The sequence below is a fragment of the Episyrphus balteatus genome, chromosome 1 (assembly GCF_945859705.1).
Source record: "Episyrphus balteatus chromosome 1, idEpiBalt1.1, whole genome shotgun sequence".
Taxonomy (NCBI): Eukaryota; Metazoa; Arthropoda; class Insecta; order Diptera; family Syrphidae; genus Episyrphus; species Episyrphus balteatus.
The window spans coordinates 174,958,215-174,979,975 of record NC_079134.1 but is presented as its reverse complement, the minus strand read 5'-3'; the positions used below and the strand labels follow the sequence as shown (position 1 = coordinate 174,979,975).

General features: G+C 29.2%; 1 protein-coding gene across 1 annotated transcript in view; it reads right to left on the bottom strand.

Annotated features, from left to right (window-relative positions):
- LOC129912598 (probable serine/threonine-protein kinase DDB_G0282963) overlaps positions 1–21,761 on the bottom strand; it is a 106,540-nt gene that overhangs the window by 6,932 nt on the left and 77,847 nt on the right. The window lies entirely within an intron of this gene.

The window sequence follows — 21,761 nt, the reverse complement described above, 5'->3', positions numbered from 1 at the left end:
CTACAAAACATACAGATATAAATATGTAAGGTCTTAATGGTAAGCTTAATAATTTCACTATAAGAATTATTATCTAATAAATTTTTTTATAAGAAAGCTGACAAATAATTTATTTTCAGATCTTTTTTTTTTTTTTTTTAACCAAAAGCACACAGGTTGTGTTTTTTTTTTTACAGACAACCACTTTTTAATTAAGTTTTGCCATTTTCACTTTCAAAATGTCTTATCAGAATTCCCTCCTGGTCCAAAACTGCTACAATTAAATTCTTTAATATGAATTTAGTTTCCAACAAAAACAAAAAAAAAAATCGGTAAATATTCTTCAAACTCATCTCATAAGCCAAAGGTATATTTAAGGGCTATATTATGGAAAACTTTTCTATTATAGCCAGCATTCATTGAAAATTGATTCACCATATCCATCACACTATGCAAATCCACAATTAATCTATAGCCAAACCTCTCTCCCCCCCCCCCCCGCACATCTGCCCTTTTACCCATTCACTCAAAAATACTCAACAGCCGTTCAACTATTCTTCTCGTCTCGCTCGAGAGTGCTTTTCAATTCGGTTGGAATAGCAGAACAAAAAAAAAAAAAAAATAAGAAAACCTAAAGAATATGGCGCTCCACTAGGATTGCCAATTATCTAATCGTGATGTCAATACCTTTAATGCCCCCGAGAAGTCCCACCACCTCCATTTCTATACTTCTACACCGCGCCACCACCAGCGTGACGGCCCACCTGCTCCATCGCATACACCTCAACTCTCTGACCCCATTCAGACCCAGTGGGGATTGATGAATACTGCAAGCGATAAAAGCGTCATTATTTTCATGAGATTTGTAGCAACTTAAAAATTTTTTTTTCTTCATCTCTTCGTATTCATCTCTCCCCCCCCCTCCGTCGCGTCGGGATCGGGAGATATTTTTAAGGGTACTCAATTCCCCCATTGTATATTGTATTGGCACTGCTGCAAAGTGGTAAATGGTGGTGGTAATGTGGGGGGTGGTGGTGGGTCAATTTTCTTCATCATCATCCTGCTGATGCTGCTGCTTTACCTGTTCTACTGATACTGATGGTGTTCGCTCACGCTGAAGCTGATGAGGCACGAGAGTATATACATAGAGCAGCGAGAAGATGATGATGATGATGATGATGACTGAGCGTGCATAGGGTTGTCATTTTGTTTTGCTTTCACCTCATGGAATTTCGAGATTGTTGAGTGAGAGCCAAGAGCAAAATGGGACATCATAGAGCTATTTGGGGTGCGGCGGGCGGGGAGCGGATCAAAGGTGGGTAGTAGCATGTGGTGCGAGCCTGCGGGTGAAGGTGGAAGAAAGGAGATCATCGTTTTAATGATTTGCATAGGTACTTTGGGAGATTAAGTGTTTTATGGTGTCCTTGTTGTCATTTATTGGGCATTGTTTATGTTTTTTTTTTTGTTCGTTCTTCGTATTTCTTTCTCTTGTTCAGTTTTTTTTTTTTTTCTTTTCTTTATAACATTTTCAAAGTACACTATAGCTTGGATTTTTATGATTTTTTCCTTGGACAGGACAGAGTGATTATGTCTTTCTTGTGTATAAGTCGATGACGATGACAACGACGTATTGTTTGGAGATATTATGAAGATGTGGGAAGGACTTTGGTTTTTGTGTTTGGTTTTTCTTTTTCCTTTTTGAATTATTCGTTGATGTTTTGATTTAGTGTCATTAAGTTGTTAAAAGTTAATTTTTTGTCTATTTGGAGTATAGAAAAGGAGTCTTTATTTTAAATTAAAAAAAAGAATAGAAATTATGATAAATTGTTGAATTTTTGTATCTGTTGCAGGTATAAATTAGTCATAAAATAGAGATGAATTTGATTTCGGTCAATAGGGATGGAGGGAATCAGGGATAAAAAATCGTCTTTGAGCATTGTATCGAAAGTGAAATAAAAAGTGTATTGAATTGTACTTTTTGAATCTTTCAATTTTTTTTTAAAGAACAATTCGAAAAATTTATTTTTAATGAAAGAATAACTTTTAGCCCAGTAATTTTAGGCATTTTTAACCCCAATCTGCGGAAAAATTCCTACTGGGCTCGATTTTGGTATAGACCTTCGTTACGGCGTTGTTATGAAGATGTGAAAAATCGCGCCGGGGCGATACAAGTTTTAGAGGTCAAAGGTCACGAAAATCAGTTTTTCACATATATCTCGCGATCTGTTGCTTGTAAGCCAATAAAGTTCCGTAGAAAAATTGTTCGTCATTAAATTATCTACAAGTATTGCCTTATGCATTTTTTTGTAAAATAGACCGTTTTCGGAATAGAGTGATTTCAAGCGTAGGCATAATTCCGCAGATAAAACCAGAAATTACTGGACTATTTAAGATAAACCAAAAACTAAATTAATTTTTTTTTTTTTTTTCAAAAAATTCTGAAAAAACATTTGTGCATTTTTGATTTTGTTCTTTGTTACTGTGATAATTAATGGGTCGTTTACAACTGCAAAACACTGATGTTTTATTACAACTCAAAACTTTGGTCTTATAAAAAAAAACCTTTTGTGATTAAATATGCAGATTTATTGCAAATGTATTAAACTTCAAAATATAGACTTAAATCTTATCGTCAATATAGCTATAAAAATTGAGGTAAATTTTCAAAAAAAAAACCTAACCTGTGGCAATTATTTTTAATAAATCTGATATGTTTACAAAAAAGTAATGTCCTTAAGAACAAATTTTATTTCTTCGAAGAAAATTAATTAAAATTCACCCTTGATCGTTGAATGTTCTGTTCAAATCAAAACTGTAGTTGACTAAATATTGCAGTTTTTAAAATATTTTAGAAGAATTGAAAAAACTGTATCGAATTTAGTAAAAGTGTATTAGTGTACTTAAGCCAAGCCAACTGTATCGAATAAAGTACAATCGTATCGACTTTTGCAACCCAGGAGGGTATCCAAATATTTTTCAAGCTTTTCCTTCTAGGGGATATCTAAGCATGGTAATTTTTCTGGATCGCTTTTTAATAGAAAAAAAAAAGAATCGAAACATTACACATTACACAACTTCGAATTTGAAAGACAAAACTAAAATAATGTTCTTTTCCCAATAAAACAATACTTTCGATATAGGGTCAGTAGGTTCTAATGCAAATTCAAATTTAAAACTAATTTTTTTTTAAATGGACTTTCCTATTAAGTTTTTATGAAAACTTTCCATTTTATTTCTTGAATATTAAAGTTGTCTCATAATTTTAAACCCATTTTCCAATAAAATTGTGAAAAACAATGCAATATAGTCACCTTTTAAGAGCATTATTGCAATTGCGAATTATGCTATCCCTTATATTTTTCTAAAATTCAATATAAAACAAATATTAAAATGTAAAGGCACATTCAAAATTAGTGGTTAAGGGACATTAAAGGCCATTCGTTGAAAATTAAAAGATTATAATGAAAATATTGAAGTGGAATATAAAGTCTTATATTCTCTACTGTTTCCTCTGTGTAAACTGTTACATAAGACTTAAAGAATGTTTTGTTTGTTTATTTTTTTAAATTTATTAAAACAAAAAATTGGCAAATCCTTCTAGGGAATTTTAGTTTATTTTTTTTTCAAAACCAGACCTTTTATTTTCTTTGTAATTTTAGTTCAAAAACGAAATCATGGTTTTTCATTTAACCCTTTCGATGCGCAGCGCAGTTTAGGTAATGAAGATACTTGACAGAATTTTGTATTATTTGAATTAGTTAAACACTCGGTATTTAAGGAGTATAAATCATGTACCAAATTTGAGAGAGAAAAGATTTTTTGTTATATTCCCTTAGGACTAGAAATTAAATTCAGACTGAGTATAATGTATGAAATATATATTATATATAATTCCTTGGCATAAAATTGATTGATTTAAGCATATAGAAGATATTCGTATCCAAATCGCAATGCATACGACTCATAAGAAAACTATTGAGATCAGTAGGCATTAGTTTGGATACGAATATCTTCTAAACGGTTAAAACAATCAATATGATGCCAAAGAATTATTTGTAGACCGTTTAAGCCCCTACAAGAACATATCTTGCTAATTTAAAAATAATAAATTTTCAGTGAATTAGAAAATTTTTAAAAGTAAAAAATGTTTTTATAATTCTTTTTAACTTTGACCTCGAACGTCTTTAGAATGGTTAGATTAATGAAAAAAGTTAATAAGACCTTTTTTGTGAAGCAATCTACTTCCTACAAGAATTTTTTAATTTGTTACAAAATTAGGAACAAAAAACGATTTTTTAAAGATTTTCTCGATTTTTGGACCTTAAATATCTATTAAACGGTTAGATAAACGAAAAAAGTTTAAAAAGGCCTTTTTTGTAGAGCGTTTAATTTCCTACAAGAATATGAAAAAATATTTGCTAAAAAGTGAATTAATAAAAAAATGATTTTTTTTTAGTAGAATCTTGATGTAAAAATGGAAAATTGCGAAGCGGAGGACCTTCCCATTAATATAAAGAGCTCATACTTGGTGTGTATATTCTAAAGGTATCTAGCTATCGATTTTTCGGAGTACAAAATCAAAAAAAAAATGTTGATTTTTTTGACCCACCCTAGTATGTATATTGTATAATGTAAAAGCATTTTTGCAGCATAAGCTTGCAAACTACAGAAAAATTACACATGAACGTGACGGAAAAACAAGCCTGCCTACAGAAAACAAGATGAATCTTATAGTGACGATGACAATATCGCCTTGCAATTTCTTACATAAATCTACGAAGTTTAGTATTAACAACATAAGTAAAAATCGTTGTTTTGAGATAAATGCATTTTAAAGTTAGAAAAATTCCTCCAAATCCAGTTATGTTGGGATGCAATTTTTTTTTTAATAATATTTATGTAGCTACTCAAAAATAAAGTAAAAAATTTTAATTTTTAAGCATATTTACATGTTTTTCGTTCAAGAACAAGATTATTTCGAGTTGTATTCTTAGTGCCAATATTGGAATTAGTTTTTTTCAAGAATTTAAATTTTTTGATCTTACAGCGATTTACTTATGTTTTTTTTTAACACATCAAACGATTAAAATATTTTCCTGTCATTTTAGTCATTGATAAAAAAGCAAAGAAAGTGAGTTGTGCTGTTTTAACCAAAAAGGAGTTAAGTGTGGTTAGGAATATTGAATATCTTTGAAACTAGTTTACTTAGAGTTATGCTGTTAATACCAACATTTGAGCAAGCTTCGTTACAATGATATTCGATTTTTAAATTACTTTTGTGAAAATGCATCTATTCTTTACTTTTGCAACCACAAATCGCAGGTAACATGAGTTACCAAAATTGTGTAACATGAGTTAGCCAATTTTTTTCAAATTTTTCCTCGAAATATTGAACAAATGTTTGGTTTTGTCACTAATTTTAAATGCTTGTAATTTTGTATGTATGAAATCTTCATTAAAAACAAATAAAGATTCTTAATTTCACAGAAAAACTTCATAAAACTAGTTTCCGATTTATTGTAACATAAGTTACCAACAGATTTTTATTTTTCCCAAGCTAATGCTAAACATAAAGAAAAATGTTTTAATTAATTATATGTATGAAAGTAATAGTTATGCTACACTCGTGGGCAGTATTTTCGTATCAATTTATATAAAAAATGACAAACAAAAATCTATTTGTGTTGGAAATTTTTGTAAATGTAACGTGAGTTATCATGGAATTGCCCATCTAGTATATTTAAAGTTATGTATACCAGAAGTAAAGTTATCCCTGCGTTATTTTTCTCTGTGTACCATTCATCTCGAAAGCGTTTAAGTGAAATTGCTCATCGGGAATCACAAACTATATACTGCCCGCACTTGAACCTTTTATGAACGAAAAATTCTTCTTAAAAAAGAGTGTTCTCGTAGGATTTTTCTGCTTCTTACTTAATTAAGCTTGGTTATTGTTGTTGTCATCTCAAAATAAAATTGACAAATTGATAAAATTAAAAAGGAACTTTGTTGAACATAATTTAAACACTAATTACATATATTCTATGATTTTATACTAAAAAAGTTTAGATGGTAGTTAAAAACCCACATTGAATTAATAAAAAAAACCAAAAACATAAAAAGTCAAAAGTTTAACAATATACCCAATTTAAACTCTCAATTTCTGATTCATTCTTAACATAAGATAAATACGAAACAATGAGTAAATTTAAAAGTTGACCTATTCATTCATAAGCAAACAAACAAAACAAAAAATTAAATAGTTTATTTATCTAGATTAATAAATATTTTTATTTTATGAAAAGCCTCGTGTTTAAACAGTTTTAATCGTTTCCTCCAGATTCATTTTCCAGATATAAAGTTTTTTCTGTTCTTTCTTTCTCTTATTATATATGTCTCCTATATCGTTTCCATGGTAAATGTGGCCACGTGACATTGCCATCGTTCACAATATACACCAACAGTATAGCCTCGCAATCCGAGGACGACGATATGAAATCCTAGAATAGAAACGAAATAAGAAATTTTGCAGCGCACCCACTGACACCGACACGTGCTTCACACACAACTTTCTTCTCTATTATCCACGAGTTGTTCGTTCTCCTCGAAATACAACACACAACGTTTATGGCAACTTTTCCTATATCATCAGTAAACTATTTAGTATAGTGATGTGACATCTGTGTTCTCTCCTGTTTTCAATCATACATATTTTTTTGTATAGATGGAGTTTTTGAAAAAAAAAATAAGTTTTCTCCATCAAACTTGCTTTGGTATTGAGAAATAATTACTTTTGCTGCTATTTAGTTATTTACTTTAGAAAATCGAATCATTCTCTGTCTAGTCAACATGAGAGGAAATAAGAAAATATATATTTCAATTCCTCAGGACATGCGGATAGGTGCGCTTGTATTCTTGAAAGTGAAAAAAAAAAAAAACAAAAATAAAATGACATAGTGTAGGTAGAGAGTGGATATAATATGTGAGGGTTCAATGAATGGACTGAGTTAGAATTGAAAAATGTGCTGAACTCATTTTTTTTTACAAAAAAAACTTATTTACTTTTCTTCTCTATACATGTGTGCCTCAGTCATAAATAAAAGAATCAAAGGAATGTTTACCTCCTTTCTTGATATTTTCCCGATACTCAAGGAATGAAAGGAAAAAAAAAAGGAAAATAAGGAGAGAAGAAAAAAAACCTTTTTGCCTGTATATTGCGGCTCATAAAAGTTAAAGGACCTCTTACTTCCATTTTATAAACCCTTACTCCAATTTCATGTTACTGTTGTTATTTTTTATTTAAAAAAAAAAGTAAAAACTCAAGAAAACTCCTATACATAGATTTTTTTTTCATCCTCATTTATGGAGGTATTCCTTGACCCTTTTAGGATATTCGAAGACATATTTAATAATGTGGGGCTGATGATGAAAGTCATCGTTTGTATGACTGCCCCAAAAAAAACCCAACATCTGACAAGATACACTTCTTGTCCACTTTTTCACAAAAACAAGTTAAATTCTCTGTTCAGTTGTATGCTCCTGTTCACATGGTGCAAGAAATGAAAATAAATGAAAAAAGGACTTTTCTTTAAAAATACCAAATATCAAAATAGCTATTATAAAAAAAATCATGTGTGCAAATTCACACTTGGTAGAGGTGAAACCATAAAAAATCATTTTTTTTTGAAAAAAAAAATCAGCAAATTTTCATCCAAAAAAGGAAAAAAAAAAACAATCTTTTTTCTCTTCTAACACCATTAAATTAATTTTTTTAAATGACAACCTATAATAAATTTTATATCATCTGAAAGCTTATTATTTCACCTTTCATATGACGTTTCAATTATATTTCTACGATGCTAACAAGAAAAGCAAAACATTTTTAAAGCTAACCATGTCGAAGTTTTGTACAATTACAGAATAAATTTCATTTATCTATCTATTAAAACAAAAAAGTTATATTCAATTGATTTTTCCTGTCGCTTTTTCGTTTAATCGTGTTTCAAATCACTACGATTCTAGAGAAGTTTTCACTTCAAAAATTCTTCGCTTAGTCTTAAAAATATCCTTTTTTAAAGGGACACTAACCCAGTTCTTATCGCTTAATCTTATCAAGGTCTTTACTATACAGGGTGTCCCGGAATGTGATCAAGACTATTTGGGGATAATTCTTAGGTACCTATATTCTAAGAAATAAATTGTTCTAGAGTAACTTTCTATCTGCAAAGTTGATAACTTTTAGCGATGATTTAAGAAAACGCTTACTTTGGTATATTTTTACTCATGTTAATGTTAATTTCTTCGTTAATAATTATTATAGAAACTTCATTAGTGTCTTGTTTTTTAGAAGAGATGTTATTCTTTGTAACTGCATTTTTAAAAAATGTTAATATCTTTTTTAATTGCTCAGATATTAATTTTTTAATGTATTCATTTTTTCTTACCCATGAAAATTTTTGACTTTGGGGCTGATAAATGTGTTAAAAAACATAGTGTTTTATATATTTATTCTTACATATTTATTTTTGATAGAGAGCGCGTTTTTTTTTTATTTAGAATATATCCAAGAATCATTCCCCAAAATGCCTTTATCTCATTCCGGGACACCCTGTATTGTTTTTGATACAAATTTCGATGATTTTCAACCAATCCCATACGTGTCCTTTAAACTTACTCGTAGTTGGAAAAATCTATCCATAAGTGTATCTATCTATCTATCTTGTACACTATCAAAATTATTAACTTAATAAACTCGTAATATAGATACATAAATAATACGAAATGTATATTTTTTTTGCAGGTTGTTTTTGATGAGAAAAGATAAAAGTAATGCCGCCACTTTGTATCGAAGAAGTCTGTGGAAAATGTGAAAAATAACTTAGCTTAAGGCTTTTAAGGGTGCTAGGTTTTTGCTAGTGTGTTAAGGGGCGTGGTAAATTGGGAGGAATATTATATAAAAAAAAGAAAACTAAATAAAATATAAATTCAATGAAAAAAGGAAGATTATAAAAAAAAAGAGAAAGAGAGAGAAAAACTGTTTTTATGATTGGGTTGATCTACTATACTTTATTTCAAAGTGCTTTTTATTTAGTTTTCTCGGCAATTTAGTTGTCTGTTTTTGTTTTGCTATAAGAGAATGGGCGAGACACGGGACAAAAACAATCCATATACATTTTGGTGAGATTAATATTGTTATTGAAGAAAATATTATATCATATGTGTTTGTGTGGTTTGTAAAATGACAATGCAAAGGTACTTTTTGGTTGAGTGGATATACTTAATATGAAACTTGAATGGAGGAGTTTACGTTTTTTGAGAAAAATTTTACTTATGAATTTATTAATCTCTTTCTCTTGGAAATGTGACTACACGAAAGACATTTGCTTTTCTTTTCATTGAGTTTGAATATGTTCACTTTTTTATTGGACATGATTCTTAAACAAAGTTTGCTTTTGGTTGGAGAAAGTTTAAATTTTTAAGCCATTGAAGATAATTATTTCTGGATAAGAATGGTGTTGCGTTGTTTTTACGAGGTGAAAAGTTTTCAAAGTCTTATTAAAGTGTTGGTTCACTATGGTGTATGAGTAACCTTTTTTTTTTTTAATTGAAAAGTTTAATATTCATACAAAAATTGTTTGGCTTTGTATAGAGAAAGTGTGATTCATTATATGGTACAAATGGGTACATCAAATTAAGCAAATCTGGAAGAAAACCGATACAATAATTAATAGAAAACATGTACAATATTCCACGAACTAAGTTTTGAAGATCTTGTTGTAAATTATTCTCCAACTCTTCGTTGAATGCAGTTTTCAACTGGTCAAAATTTGCTGGAGGTGAATTTTGGTCAACAAAAAAGATATTGCAAGGATTGAAACTGGCCATGAAAGAAGAAAAGAAGGAAAATAACATATTTTTTGCATTTATAACGGTAATATTTAAAAAACGGGAGCTGATCGAAAATGTCTGTTTTCGGATTCGAGTTTAGTACAGCGAAAACCTTTCGAAAAGTATAGTTTATCCTTGGAATTTGAGTATTTAGTGCCAAAACGAGTATTTAGTATTTCCATAAGCGGATCGTGACACCGTCATAACTTATTCAACTCCAAAAATGTCGAAAATATATTTTTTTTGTATATTATATAATTTCAAAAAGTAAAGCTATAAGTATCTGTAGCATATTAAAACACAGACAAAATACACGATTTTTTTCGAATATTATTTTGATACCTAATACCATTGAATAATTACAAATAGAAGTAGCCACCCGATCAAGTTTGTGAACTAAATGAATTAAAAAAAGGAATTTCTAAGGAAGGTTTAAAAAAATGATATGGCGCAACCGTATACCTAATAAAGTCCATCTTTCTTCCGCTACCGATGTAGTTTTTCAATAATAATATCTTCTTAAACGATGGCAAGTACGAAAAAGCACATCTTACTTTTTTCTTTGTAACCATTGTCTATAAAATATTTAAATAAAACGCGTTTTAGAAGAGTTAAGTCTGAAAAACCGTTATTTTTTTTATTTTTGTCCAAATATTTTTTAGAAGTGAGAAGTAAAAAATGAATTATTTATTATGTAGTGGAACACATAATCTACACAATCTTTTTAAAGTTTTTTTTTTCGACAAGGTTGAAAATTTGAGGAAGATAGGCAAGAAACAATACTTTCGATTATTTTCGCTTTTAAGCACTATCTTCCAAATGATAAGTGTTAGTAAAGCATAAATAAAACTCATATTTTTGGATCTAAGTAGGTACAAGAAATAGCAATTTTTTGGGTTGGGGTCAAAATTCTGCCGGGGTCAAAATTCTTTTGTCAAAATTCTGCTTTCAAAATTCTGCTTTACAAAATTCTGCTTTCAAAATTCTGCTTTTAAAAAATTCTGTTTTTCAAAATTCTGTATTTCAAAATTCTGCTTTTCATAATTCTGATTTTCAAAATTCTGCAAAAAATAATAAAGGGTTTGGAAAATGTTAAAAAGCGCGCGCTTTTAAACATTTTCCAAACCCTTTTTTAATTTTTTGCAGAATTCTGTAAAATCATCTTTTTGATAAATTATCTGCTTATTTAATTACTTACCTACATAATTTGTCATTTTTTAAATGCGAATTAATTTTTGTTTTATAAATGAATAAATTTGAAAATATTAAGAAAAGGTTTTTAATACTAAACATTTCCGAAAATAACTAAAAATTTATTAATTTATCAAATAAAGATTAATATTCAAAAATTTGAATAAGAAAAGGAATATACAACATCGGTTCCAATTAGTATACATATTTTATTTGAAACTAAGTCAGTATATGCATTTCAAAAAATATTTGCGACACTTAAATAAAAAAATTTAGGAAAGTACCAATGTTGAATTACATTAATGAGGTGTATTTTTCCTTAGCCAGCGCATATGCTATAAAAAAAAAACAGAATTAGCAGAATTTTTTTTGTTCAAATATAATACTGGCAGAATTTTGAAAAGCAGAATTTTAAAAAGCAGAATTTTGAAAAACAGAATAGAAAAAAGCAGAGTTTTGAAAAACAGAATTTTCGCTGAAAAAGCAGAATTTTGAAAATCAGAATTTTGAAGCCAGAATTTTGACCCGATCCCCAATTTTTTACCAAATACCTAAAAAAAAAAAATGTTTCTATTAAGACGTGCACATAATCTACAAGTTTTCAATAAGACTCACTGTTTAAGAATAGTATGCAAAAAAACTGTTTGACACATTTTAAAATTGCGATGTCTTCTAAAGAAACGATTGCTCGTAGAAAAAAGTATTTAAACTTTTTTTTAGCCAATTAGAAAATCTACAAGTCTTCCATATGCCATTTTTTTTTTAATAGCTTCCCCTGTTTCAAAGTTATACCTACATGAAAACCAGCATATTTGACATATATCATTTAATAATTTTTTATGGAAACATGGAATTTTTGGGGACTTTTGACATTTTACTTTAATCGATGTTTCAATTAGTGATGTAAACTATCGAATGATTTTAACTATCGATAGTTAGTAACTGAATGATTTGAACTATGGAATTGTTCATTCATTCATTCATTCGAATAAAAACTATCAAATAAAAACTATCGAATAAACTATCGAATAAGCTATCGAATAAACTATCGAATACTCTATCGGATAAAAAAAACTATTCGAATGAAAAAACTATCGTATAAAAAACTATTTAAATTAAACATAAATTTAAATAAATTATTTGAATAAAAACAACTCTCCGAATGAAAAAACTATCGAATAAAAAACTATCGAATGAAAAAACTATTCGAATGAAAATAGTAACTAAATAAATGAATGAATGATTTAAAACTATGAATGAATATTTTACAACAATCGATAATTTGATAGTTTTTAATCGATAGTTCCCAACACTAGTTTCAATCTCTGTACCAATTTTCAGCTTTGGCCGGACCACAAGAAAAATTGATAAGAAAGGCGGACTAACAAAAAGAGAACCCCGTTTATTGTCCATTTCGTCATAATATTTCGTTTTATTGTTAATTTCATTATAGCTTTAACAAATTTAACCTACCTTAAAATACTTTTGTATAATGTCCCTTAAGACAAACACCAATTTAAGCACTAAAATTATGTATCACGCGGTTATCCTTAAAAAGGAATTATTTCTGTAACCAAAACTAAAAACAAAAAATCACTACCTTATAATGTTAGTTTTAAAAATTAAATATTATATGCATTTATGTACCTTATACTTAAAAAAAAAAAACACATGAATTTCAAAAATTCAAGATGACAAACAAGTAACAACCCTCATCATCATCATCATCATCTTCCATCTGACTTGGTTACTTAATTCCCTTGCCACCAATCCAGAAAGATTGCCTGGCTGTCATTTTCCAGCCTCGACTTTATACTACATCATATCCAACTAAAACACTGTTATATCCTCCATGATGATGTATAGCGACTAGCGAGGCAGCAGCAAGGTACCTACAGACAAAAGTCTGTTTGTTTAGGTTCAAGTAAACGATGTAACCTTAGGGCGCAATGTTGCACACATAAATATTTATGCTCGCTAAATTGTCAGTTAAACGCTCTATGGTGGTTCTAAAGTCATACAATATGAAAAAAAAAACTAAACTTTTTGAGATGCAAAGCTCTCTCTGGTGTAGTATAGAGTAGCGATATAGAGCACACAACAGGAATAAAGGAAAAGTCGTCATGTCACACGGCTCGAGTACATAATAAAAATTCAAAAAAGAAACAAAAAAAAAAAAAAAACAAACACCAAGGTCATGATGATTTGTATGAAAGAGAGGAATATGTTTATGTATGTCCCCCCACCTCATACAATTCATATATGTATAAAACACATGCAGGACCTTGGCGCTATATGAAACCAAAGTTTCACGGAGATGCACTTTTGCATAGAATTTGAATTGTTATCCTTGCAAATTATTTGTTGAGCTTATGGAAAACGGCCTTTTTTTTTTCTTCCTTTCTTTTCATATTTGAATGACACGATGAAAGGATACGAAATAATGTTTGTCATATAAGAAGAATGTATTCATTTAACAATCACAATGATGAAATTAGGGTAGAGCCATTAGGTGAAAGGACTAAAAAGTGGATGTTTTAGGATATGCATTAAACTTTTGTTTGAAAATGGTGAGGACAGTTTTAAAGGTTATTTATTAGAATGAAGGTAATAATTTAGGAAATTGTCATAAAAATGATTAAGTTGTAATCCGCAAACAAAGTTTGTAGACCCTTAAATTTAATTATACGATCCTTTTTATGAATTTTCTTCAATTTCTGAAAATATTATTGCACTAATGTCATTTAAACGAAGAAACCCAATGACAATTATAAATTATGAGCAATCAGAGTTTGTGTAAGAAGTAAACTTTCATCTGTTTGCATAAAGCTTTAATCTTAAATATCCGACATCCAGACACAAAAAAAAAAAATATTCCCTTTTTCCCTATTCTATTCCTTATGCATTTCAAAATCTTTTAATATTTTCTCCACGGCACTTTCTTTTGGCTTTTAGAGCGAGCTCTAAAAAGGAAAAACTTTTACATCACAGAAAAGACCTTAGCTAAAGGATAAAACTTCTTGAAAAGAAAATAATTACTTTTATTGATTTTCCACTCGAAGTTTGGTTCGCCAAGCTCCAATTGATAGGATAGTGTGGTTGTTTAAAAAAAAAAAAAAATTAAACTTAAAAAATGCAAAAAATCATAGGATTGAAGAAAATATGAAAAGTCAAATAGAGAAGCAAAAGAGTCCAGAGAAGTTTCAAAATACAAAGAATCATTGATTGTGGTTTTATACATTCTCCAAGGAGAAGAGTGAGGAGGACTCACACAGATCTCTGAGTCAGTGCAATATTTATTATATAGTTTTTTTCTTCGTTTTATTTTCCATTTAATATGCTTACTACTATGACAGAACACAATTCAGCAATTCAGCAATAGTTTGAAGAAAAACTCAAATCAAAGTACTTACACAAAGAGGCTCTCTTGGAAAATATTAAATCGATTTTTAGAAGATTTTTTTCTTTTTTTTTTTTTGTTGTGTAAACTATTAAAGGAACAGAAATACTATAGAAATAAGGCAAACATTAAAGCTTCGAGCAATTGTTGTTCTTTTAACTTTGGTTGTAGGTGTTGGGACAAGTTAGAGTTCAGAAACTCAAGATACATAGAAATTTAACATGACATTATGAGGTAAAGATTGAGGAGAAGAGAACGTAGGTTCTGCAATTTTCTTTGATTTATATTTTATATATCGCAAGTCCTTGCGGTTAATTTTTAAATACTTAAAAAGTATAGATTTTGAGTGTTTAAAAGAGGAAAATTAATTACTTTAAAATATTAATTTTTAATAACCAGACGGTAAAAAAAAAATACCCAAGGTAATAAACCTATAACTGAAGTCTGCAAAGACGAGAAAGGAAACATCGTAGTAGAGAAGCAAACGTTGTTGAGAATTTAGAGAAATCACTTCTGTAATCTCTACAATCTTGATGACCAAACCAACTCCACTTATAGGCATATTGCACATCATTTAATTCCTTCCAACCTGGGTGAAGTGAAGGAAGTGAAGGTCCACAATTCTTGAAATATCTCAGAATTGTCCAGATGAATCAAAGATAAAAACAAGACTTCACCCAGGCCCGTAGCTATTGTTGAATTTGAGGTAGGGCAACGGTCTTATCAGGTAGGGCATTGGTAATCGCTTACATTTTTTTTTTCTCAGACAGTTCTCGTTGAATTTGTAAATAATTATACCTATCATGTATTTATTATTTAGTATAAATATTAAAAATTAAATTTTTTTAATAGTGCATAACTTTAAACGATAACAAAGTGGAAGAAATGAAGTTAAAAACAGTTTTCTTAAAATTCTTGATCTTACAAGGTCTAAATTTTGTTTTTATCAAAACCACATGTAACTGAAATGGGCTAAATATCTTTTTCTACACTGAAGTCAGTTGAAAATTGACAACCAATTTTGCAATTGCTGAACGAAGTTCGAAAAAAAAAATGTTTTTTTGCCCAAAATCCAGATTTTGGGGGTATATTGAAGAAAGAAAGTATAATATTACTATGTTTGACAAAACGTAATAAGCCGTGACTAAAGTAATCCTTAAATGTTAGTTTTTGTCACACAGCGTAATAATTGAGAAATAGTGAAATGTAATTTATTTCATGTTTTTTTCCTTGAAATTCGAATAGATGAATATATAGAACCAATTTAAAATTTTTTTGTTATAAGAAATCTGCACTTGGTTTTCGGTTTTATCTTCGAGTCTACTCAAATAACACTGGTCGGCAAAAAACTAAAAAAAGTCGGGAGTAAGAACTTTATAAGGTGATTTTGATTGACTTTAGTGTGCTGAATTCAAAACTGTTTACAGATTTTTTTATATCACGTCTAGTTTTTGAGCTATACTCATCACTATTTTCGCTATAAAGCTTCAAAAACTAATTTTTAATTGAGTTTTTTTTTATGTTTAGTCAAAAATATATATTTTCCGTAATATGTTGCTCTTTATAAGTCCAAATCAGAAGACGCAAGATGGAATTTGATTCAAAAAACCATTCATCACTTTGAAAAAAATAATCAAGATTTTGAGATATCTATCATAAATTTCATTTTTCATTATCTTTGAGAAAGAAAATAATTTTGAAAAAAATATAAATACCTTTAGGACGTTGATATGGCGTTTTGAGATTGCATAAGTAGTTTTACAAAAAAAAATTAACGGTGATGTAATTCGATGTCAAATGTACCCAAAAACACGCGTTTTTGACCTATTAATATTCAATTATTTCCAACACGTGACGTGCCAGTGAAATTTTGACTTCAGATTCGGACTCAGCACACAAAATTTCTCTCGAAAAGTAGGGTTTGGTTCTTGCTTTATATCCGTTGCCGACCAGTGTAATTTTTGACCATAGTAGGTACCTATTTAGAGTTTTTTCTTGTTGGCATTGTTAGACTCTAAAAATCAAATGAAAATTTTCCCTTTTTCCGATATAAGAGAATGATGGTGTACTTTAATTTGAACATATAATATATATATCGTGGGCACAAAGCCAAACTACAAATCTGCAAAATTGTAGTTTTGAGAAAAAAAACGGCTTCAAAGTTTTGGAAACTCATGAAATATTTGGAAACTCGTGCAACGGAAACACTGTTTTTTAGGTTATATGCTTTAATGTACCGGTTTCTTTAAAAAACTTTATCTACAGTCAAACACTGTTTAAATCTTTCCGATTTTTTTTTATTGTCTGAGATATCTCCAGTTGTTTGGCGTATTATAATACCATACGTATATAGGAGAAATATAACGCCTTTTTTAATAAGTAGGACATTTTTTAAAGAAGGGCATTTTCATAAGTAGAGCATTTTTTAAGGTCGAACATTTTCATAAATACGGTATTTTTGAAGGAAGTGCATTTTTTAGGCAGGGAGTTGCAATTTTAAAAATACGGTATCTCTATAAGTTTGGCATTTTTAAAGCATTTTTAAGGCAGGAATTTTTAACGTTGGAACATTTTTGAAGGTACGGTATTTTTATAAACAGGGTATTTTTGAATGATGGGCATTTTTGAAGTTAAAGCATTTTTAAGGTAGGGTATTTTAAATTTAAGGAAGGACATTTGCCCCTCAATGTCCCCGCTTGAAAATAATAATTATAATACTTAAAATAAGTTCTAATACCAGCGCAGAAATGGTTTTATCAAAATTTGCAGTGAGAAGGCCTAAGTAATATCGTTTAATGTTTCATCAGTAAATATGAGATATTTTATCCAGCATTATAGATTGCTTTATAGTTGAGATAGATAAGATTTCCAGAACCTAAATTATTGTATTAAAGGAAATCTTTACTCTTCATTATTTAATATTATTAAATAAATTACAAATAAATATTTTACTTAAAAACCCAATCAACCTTAAATGAACAATGTCAATATATAGTGTCCTACCAAATTTCCATTCAATTCAATTTTCCACAATTACCATAACAGAGAGAGAGAGAGTATTAATAAAATATTACCATTGATTTATTTGAAATTCACTTGCACTTGATTGTTTTATCACATTTTGCTTCAACCAATTAAGAGGGCTGCTTTGACGATTGACCACTAACAGTATCTATATATACTTTGTGCTACCATCACCGTTATTCCCCCATCAACCCAACCCCCCAATTCTCATTCTCATTCCCATCTACTCCCTTATTCCCATCCGAATCATCACCGCACCACAAGACAATGTAGACATAAAACATTCCATCTTCGGTTTCAAATTAAATTAAGTCTTGTGCTCGGCATGAAAAGTACACTACCAACTTTAACCCCAAATTGAAAGTTGTCGTCCTTTTTTTTTTTTTGTTACTGTAGTATATAGTCGAATCTACCTTTCAACATTTTCTTTTCCTTCCTTTCGAATAGAAAAGCACACGATATGAGAACATGAAAAAAAAAGAACCCAACAAAAATAGAGAATAGAACAATTTCTTACTTCCTTCTCTATTATTCCACACATACATTCATATACATGACTATACGAGACGAGAATACACTACTCCCACCAAATCAAGGATAATTGAAAAGTAATTAGACAGAAGATTTAACAAGGTTAGACATAAGAAGAGTGCATGACGACGACTATACCGACTACAACTTGACTATATATGAGCAAGGATATACATGTACATTATGTTTTTGTATAAACAGAAACACATATATACGAACAAACATGATGATGATGATGATGATGGGGGTAAAGGCAAAAGGAAAAGGCAAATAATTACGTTCTCATCAAACCACCAACTGTCAAACTCCAAAGGCAGGCGTTATGTTTTCTATTGTTATCGTTGTTGTTGTTGTTGTTGTTGGTTTTTTTCTTCTTCTCAATTTTTCTATTTGCAGTTCTTCTATTGATCCTTCAAACTGAATTTGGTTTTTACTTAAAGGAAACATGAGCGAAATTGTTTTAATGCTGAAAACGCAGTAGAAGATGAGGAAATCAGAGAAAAAAAGACAAGAAATTTCTTCTGATAAAATTGTTTCCGTCTAAATGGAAAAGACAACATGTTTATGAAAGGCTTCATATATCCTTTTCTTAATTTTTTTCCATGTTAAATGTTCAGAAAGTGTGAATGTCAATGAGATAAAGAATACAAATGCTATTAGAAAGTATTTCTATTGTTTGCCAAAGGGATAAGAAGGAATCTCTGAATCCTTTGGTAGTACCTCAAGTAACTCTCTGGTGTATAAATTGGTTTTGCTGTAAAATTGAGAAAATTGAGAAAATTGAAAAAAAAAAAAAAAAAAAAATTGCACGAACAAATTCGTTTGTCGCACGTACTTGCTCTTATGCTTAAAGTAACTCTAATGTTCAAGCGTTTTATTCAAGAAATTTAAAATTTGATATTTTGAAGAAATTTCATAAGTAGTGTAAAAAAATAAAATCTGTTTGTATAATTAATAAAACACCGTTTTAAATAATCTTATACAAAAAACGAAGTATGCCATTTTATTTCTTGTATAAAAAAAGTATTTTTAGAAAAAAAAAATTTCGAAAATCGTTGGAGTCGTTTTTTAAAAAAATAATTTTTTATATATAAGAATTTTCTAACATTTTTCAACAAAAAAAGTTGGTATGCCATTTTGAAGAAATAATTAATTTACACAAAAAAACGAAATTTCAAAAAATTGATTTTTCGAAAAAAAATTTTAAAATACTTTTTAAAAATCCAAAAATGTGTTTTTTGGAAAATTTCTTTAATTTTAATATTATTTCTACTTAAACGCTTTTGCATACAAAATTTCGTTGAAATCGGGTGAGTTTTGTACGAGATATTTAGAAACCAAAAAAAAAAAACGTTCTATGGCAGGTACCGTTTATAACGGTACAAACAATTTTTTTTTTTATTTCAAAAGTTGGCTTTTATGTGTAATACTACACACAAAAATTTTAATCAATATCGTTAGAGCCGTTTTTGAAAAAAATTAACTTTTGTATTTCCGTTATATGGCAGGTATACCGTTAGTTTTGGTCATAAGAATAAAATTTCAATTTCCCCTCTAGGGAATCACCCAAAACTGCTAAATATCAAGTTTGAAAAAAATCACTTCACTCGTTTAGCCTCCAGCTCCAGATAGAGACAGACACACAGAGAGACAGAATTGCCGGACCCACTTTTTTGGCATCATCGTAATGTCACGTAAAATTGTTATCTCGAGTTCGATTTTTTTTACGAATCCTAAACTTTCCCTATAGTACCTATGTATATCTCAAGTAAAAATTGTGTTTTTGTCAAAAAAGGTGGTAGGTATAAAAATTATACCATTGTCTTTTTTGTACAAAATTTCAACAAGTTTTTAAAGATTGCGTGCAAAAATTACACCGATTTTCAGTTGTTTTTATAGTAAACCGCTAATGAAGAAAGAAAAATGTAAACAAAGAATAATTTTCATTATTTATACTTGCTGTATAGGGCAAAAATTCGAGGTCTTTATCAAAACCAAAATTAGGATGATGGACAAGATCAAAAAAGTTGTTTTCGTCATGCCTTCCGTCGCGTTGGTCTGTGCGTCTGTACGTCCATCTGTACATCGAGCTAGGGCCTAAATGGATTGATGAATTTGCTTGAAACTTGACACAAATTTTTCTTACGTAGTAAACTAGACCCGTTTTGTTTTTATATTTTTTAATATCTCCTTTTTAACGCATATCTCCCATATAAAGTTTTCGAGGTATTGCAATTTTCTCGAAAACGGCTCCAACGATTTTGATTAAATTTTTTTTCAAAAATTGTCATATTTCTTCAGTTCATATAAATATTTCATCAAAGCATAAGTCAATTTGATCAAAATTTACAGACATCAATAATTGTAAAATTTTAAAAACAGAAATAAAAAAAAAAAAAAAAAAAATTTTTAAATTTTGGGTAATTTTTTTAACTTTCGATTTTTTTTGATTTTTTTGTTCGCGACACTAAACCAAATCTTAAATTTCCAATAGATATTTAAGAAAAAGATACTTTGAACTACAAAAGAAACATGCGACCCAGTCGTGCATTTTATTTTCATTGATTTTAGGTTAGAATTTTAGTCAAAACTAATTTTATAAGTTTTTTAACCACCTTAACTTGATAGAAAATTAAATTTTCTATGAAAAGTGGCTTTGAACCATTTCAAAGTTAGGCTTGGTTTTCGAGTGAAATCAAAAAAACTGAAAATTGACCAGTGTTGCCATTTTCTCAGAAATGCAGCAATGGATTAAGTAGCATTTTGACTTTTATGCCAAGGAATAAAAACTCTTAAACGAATTTGTTCTATTTTGGATCTGAAGCTCTGGTCTATTAAATAGACTATAAAAAAAATGTAAAAACAACAAGAAAAATTAAAATTTTTGAAAAACTGATTTTCAATAATCGAAAAAAAAATAATTAATTCATTGAAATTTTCGAGGCGTTCGATTTTTAGACGGGGCAGGATCTAAAATCAGTAGACAGAATGTGCTTCGTTATTAAATTAGGCACCAAAATTCATATTTATGCCTAATTTTTATGGCAATATTATGAAAGTGAATAAATTTATTTCATAAGAAAAAGTGTAAATTTTAATTCATCAAACTGTTTGAGGTTGAAAAAATAAATAATAATAAATAAAGAATAATTTTAATAGTGTATTTTATCAATAGAAATTTATTGTTTATATTTTTCAATTTCAAAGAAATATTTTTTCACCAGAAATCAGATCATTTTTTATAATTTTTTAACAACCGTGATTTCTTATATACAAGATAACGGTAGATTTTTTCATTCAAAATGTATAACACTCCAAATATTTTGGTGTATTTTAGACTTTTGTGCTACTTTAGACAGTTACCTCAAAAGCAATGAATTAACTTTTTCTTCAGAGTCCAAGGAACATTATTTTCTGGTTTAGAATCATACTTGACAACATACATACCATTAATTACGTTTTCAACCCAAACACACACACACCTTAAACATAAAAGTTACTAAGGAGAGTGTGACACATTCGTTTAATATTAAGTAATTATGTTTTCCATTCCTTGCCATTCACTCAACTCACTCGCTGTTAAGCTCTGTGATGCTGCTGCTTATTTAATTTGCCACTTCTTCTTCTTCATCATCGAAATTTTAAAGTGAGAAGTTTGTGTATCCTATGCGACATCAGCGCACATACACACTCTTATCTCATCTTCACACACATTCACCATATAAAGACTTACAAACATATGAACAAAAAA